This window comes from Mustela nigripes, chromosome 15 (assembly GCF_022355385.1).
Source record: "Mustela nigripes isolate SB6536 chromosome 15, MUSNIG.SB6536, whole genome shotgun sequence".
In the NCBI taxonomy this organism is placed as follows: domain Eukaryota; kingdom Metazoa; phylum Chordata; class Mammalia; order Carnivora; family Mustelidae; genus Mustela; species Mustela nigripes.
Window position 1 is genome coordinate 41,369,926 of NC_081571.1, and position 4,979 is coordinate 41,374,904.

At 33.8% G+C, this 4,979-nt stretch overlaps 1 pseudogene; it reads right to left on the bottom strand.

The window, feature by feature from the left end:
* Positions 1-256: 256 nt before the first annotated feature.
* Positions 257-905, bottom strand: LOC132003012 (BOS complex subunit TMEM147-like; annotated as a pseudogene).
* Between the last annotated feature and the right edge of the window lie 4,074 nt (positions 906-4,979).

The following is a 4,979-nucleotide window of genomic DNA, read 5'->3' on the forward strand; positions in this document are numbered from 1 at the left end:
AAGAAAACATGGGGAGAGCCCAACTAGGCCTATTGTCTGTATGTAAAAGTAGGTGTATGAAGAAGTAATGTGTTTATTTTTATAATATAGCAAACAAAGTGATTATTGACATTGAAAAATATTGCCAGGTAGTGAGTGAAATCTCTTGAGTCATTTTTTAAAATTATTATTTTTATTCTTTAACTTTACAAATACTGTTTATTTCACTAAAACCTGGAAGCAGGGAAGGGGTATGTGAGTGTCTGGTAGACCATACCTAAGAGTTCATGTTGACAACAGTGACATAGAAAGCCAGGGTGCTGAGGATCAGCAGTCTTGTCACTACCACAGTGCTGTCCAGCTGCCCAAGGAACAGACGTGGATGAAGGTCTCTGTGACAAAGGTGTTGTAGTTGCTAGGGAACATCAGTAGAAGTACTGCTGGCAGAAAACTAGGTCATAGCATGTTATCATCCAAACCTACGCACATACAACAATGTAATGGACCAGACTGATGTTGGAATCATTGCTCGTCAGGATATACATCAGTCAAACTCAAAAGCCCAGAGCTCCAACCCAAAGGGGACTTCAGCAGGACACAGTGAGCTCGGGGTTGGTCCAGCCCAGAGCAGCAACCATGATCTTGTGCTCCTCCATGTCTGCATTCAAGGACATGACAAGTTTTAGGCCACTGTTTCATCCACTCTCATTTCATGAACTCTCCAATGAAATCATAGATGCTACCTCCCAGGTGGGGAAAAAAATGGCCAAGGACAGCATCTTGCATGGCTGCACAAAGAACTGGGTGACCCTAGCCTATATGCATTTCCAGAAGGTGGTATACTCAGATAGGTTGCTGTACTTGTAGGTGATGAAGTAGGGGAAGTAGACCAGGGTTAAGCAGTTCCCAACATGGAACAGGGTCATGTTAGGCTCATTTGGCCTGGTGCCCAAAACTGGGACTAGATCCCACCTGTCTCCCCAAAGACAGACACATGGCTTTCCTCACAGGAGTCATGTAATGTATGCTGATCCAGAAGCAAGGCATTCCTATTCCTACCAACATGAGAGCCAAGACACATTTTCTAGGAATATTGAATCAAATCATTGCGAATATTGAAAAAAAAATCTTTTATAATCACATGCTGCTTTAAGATAAGTTGAATAACAATGTATACAAAAGAAAATGTGGACAAATTTAACAAGACATTTTAAATTTATATAGCATTTTAATTTGAAAGAAGTTATGAGAGTAAAGAGTACAATAATTTTTAAATCTGGGAATCAGAATACTTAAGAATCATTAGAATTTGTAGAAGCCCTGATCTAACTCAGTATATTAAATCATGGGAGCAGGCCAGGAATTACACTTAAAAAAAAAAAACATTTTATTTATTTATTTATTCATTTATTTATTTATTTAAGAGAGCACAAGATGGGGAGAGTCAAGGGAGAGGAAGAGACCAATGCCCTGCTGATCAGGGTGCCTGACATTGGGCTTGATCCCAGAACCCCAGGATTGTGACCTGAGCCAAAGGCAGATGCTTAACCAACTGAGCCACCCAGGTGCCTCCAGAAGTTACATTTTTTAAAATTGCCCTGATCATTCTGCTATAGCTGGTCCCCTTGAATAGCATTTGGAAACCACTAAAGTTTCAATTTCTAAATTTAGGAAAGTAATTTTATATTATTATATAAAAAAATAATAAAGTATCAAATATTTTTCACTCTATCAAAGATTGTTTTAAAATTTGCCTGGATTTTAACATGGATTATATAGAATCCCTTTAATTTGTTCTCCTTTTTCAAGTTATCACCCATTAATTTTTTAAAAAAAATTTTAAATTTAAATTCAGGTTAGTTAACGTATATTGTTAGTTTCAGGGTTAGAATTTAGTGATTCATCAGTTACATATAACAGCCACCGTTCATTGCCTTAGTGCTCTCCTTAATGCCCATCACCCAGTTATTCATCCCTCCCACCCACCTCCCCTCCAGAAACCCATCTTTTATCTTTTATTGAATGTGTCTTCTCTATTGAAGTATCTTTCACAGTCTTCCTAAGTAAATCTGGAAAAGTAAAATCCATGAATTAAATTGTTGGGAAAAAAATGTTCTACTATAATTACAAATTTCTGGAAAGATGCAGAAGCAAATTTTGTGTGCATGAAAGATATTTATCTTAGACTATTCATCTGTGTTCATGTTAGATATCTAAAATAACAGATTTTTTAAAAATAAAAAAGCTGATATATTCATGTATCTAAAAGTCTATCGTACATATGAGTTTCATTAACACAGGAATAAAATGATGAGTAAAGAATAAAACATCATGGATTAATGTGATTACTGTTATGAAGGAAAATGATAGAGGTGATGTAAGTTTTGTTTTTTAAAAACATTCTAGAAATGGTAATTAGAAGATTTAGCAATGAGTTGTTTTTGCCAAATGCACATATTTTGTGTTACTTGTAGTTTGGAAGGGAACAGAGTTATGAATGATAAGAAATCTTACCCAAATGGCAGATTATCCCATGTGCAATAAGTTATTAAGCATCTTTTTGGCAATTTATTTTAATGTTCTCCTGGTGGACTCTGATAAATAATTTCTTTAAACCATTAAAAATTCAGTTTTCTTCTATTTTTCATTATATATTGCCTATTTTATCAGATATTAATATTGTGACCTATACAATCATTTCAAAAAGCAGATCTTTGAATTTTTAACTTCCTATTGTCTAGTTTCTATTTAATTAAAGAAATAGACGTTAAGCATATAGTTATATGCTTTTGCTATGATAGTGGGGAAACTATGGAATATAAGGCAATTCTTTTAGAGACTCACAAGTCTTCATGCATACATTAAATAGAACCCAAGTTTAAGAAATTTTTTTAAGGAAAAGTTACTGGTTCTCTCCAGCCAGCACTTATTTTAATGCAAAGAATTATAAATAATTATACTAACCTCTCATCTCAGCTAAAATAGTGCTATTAATCACTAGAATGGTGACAGTGCCTTAATGTCATTAACTGTGTAATTATTAGTTTAGGAACTAGCCACTTTAACCTTGGCAATGTTTTTTTCTCTAGTACTCTTTTGAGTTTCCACTGGTATGGGCATCACAGAAAACACTGCCTGTCTTCAATAAAGTAACTGTGAAATAAATATTTGAACCAGAAAGCTTTCTATTGACCCAGACATAGAAAATTAATCCTCCACAGAATAATGTACTTAGAACTGAGCAGAATGTAATGGTGTCCAAAAAAAAAAAAAAAAAAAGAGTACAAAACATCAATACAAAACAAACTTTATTTTCTTCAGCTTATGGATTCATACATATGAAAAACAGAGACTATTTTTTGAGACTATTTTTTTCATGGAATATGTTCAAGTTTTTGGTATATACCATATAAAATATTAAAAACAGTACTGTCTTACAGTGCCTCTGGATAATTATGTGCCTCCTATAAAGACTATTTTATTACAGAATTTAAAATGAACATATTTGTTTGATAATTTACAAATACTTGCACAAGATAAAAAAGAAAAAGAAATCTTTGGTCAGTTTCCAGCTTTAAAAATAAAAGATATTTCTGTTTCCTCTATTATATCATTCTTTCAGCACTGAATTGGTTATAGAAAATAGTCATTCCTATATTCATTAAGTAAAATAGATAAGCATTATTGCCCCAATAACTCAGAATTGACACCTGAATAGCAGTTTTTGATTCTGAAGGAATTGGAAAGCACATATGATTCCTTTATTGCCATTATCAAGCAGTTCATAACACCTCACTGATAGGTTTAATTGTTCATGCTCATTAATTTTTTTGATTCAGTGTCCTTTCATTTTTATACCTGAAGGACTTCATGTTCTAAAACAAAGTTGGAAAGTGAAAACATACAACAAAAGTTGTCATTCTCTACAAGAATTAAATGAAGCTTCTTCTCTCTGAAACAAATGTAACAACATGTATTTCTTCATGGAGCTGCCAAACTGAACCGTGATATGGCCAATTCATTCTTTTCAGCTGTCTTCATGATGGATCCATAGGCTTTGTCATTTCTAAGCTGGAATTTTTTTACCTACTGAAGTTGGACAATTCCGGTAACCCCCATAAAATCTCCCTGTTTACTGACCTACTTAAATGACATGCTTACCTTTGTAGAAACAAACGATAATCCCTCTTCCACACACTGAAACACACACCTTAACAAATCTGTCAATCACTAGAGCTGAAGGATTCTATATTGTCTTTTATGCTTAACTAGAAAAAAGCCACAACACAAATAAAGGAACATTCTTTTTCAGACATTGGACATCTTGTCAATTCAAATACTGTCAAGAATTAAGAAGATAAACCACCTGATTTAAAAGTACAAAAACAAAAGGTAAAAATTTAAGAGCCCAAAGAGATGTAACTGGAAAATTTATGTGGCCAGTCTGAGTGGTAGGCCTTGTAAGCAGATATTTTGTTCCATAACTGTTAAGGGGAAGTTTATTATCAACACCTAAATTCTACAACTTCATTGTCTTTTTAACAGCTAACAGCAGTGTTTTCATTATGATGCTGAAGGCTTGGAAAGGCCAGGCCTCATCAGTTCTAAGGAGTGCTTTGTGACTTATACCCTGTATTTATACCCTGTATAAATAGGCTAAACACAAAACATGACTGCATTCGAAGTGTTCCCTTACACTTCTTCCAAATGATCTGCTTCTTTCCATTTATTCATGAACAAAAAAATGGATTCTTTGTTTTTCTGCAATCACTTTATTGTCACAAAATAGTTTAGATTTTCCCCACATTTTCTCTTTGTCTCCCACGCCTTAGCTTCTTCCATGGATTTAAAACATTCAAAACTATCATTATATAGTTCTAGGAACTAATGTTCTTGTTTTGATAAAAAAGAAAAAAAAACAAGTACTATGGACAATGCTGTAGCTAAGGTTTACAGTGACTTCACTTCCATGTGAGTAAATATTGTGGTAAATGTGTATT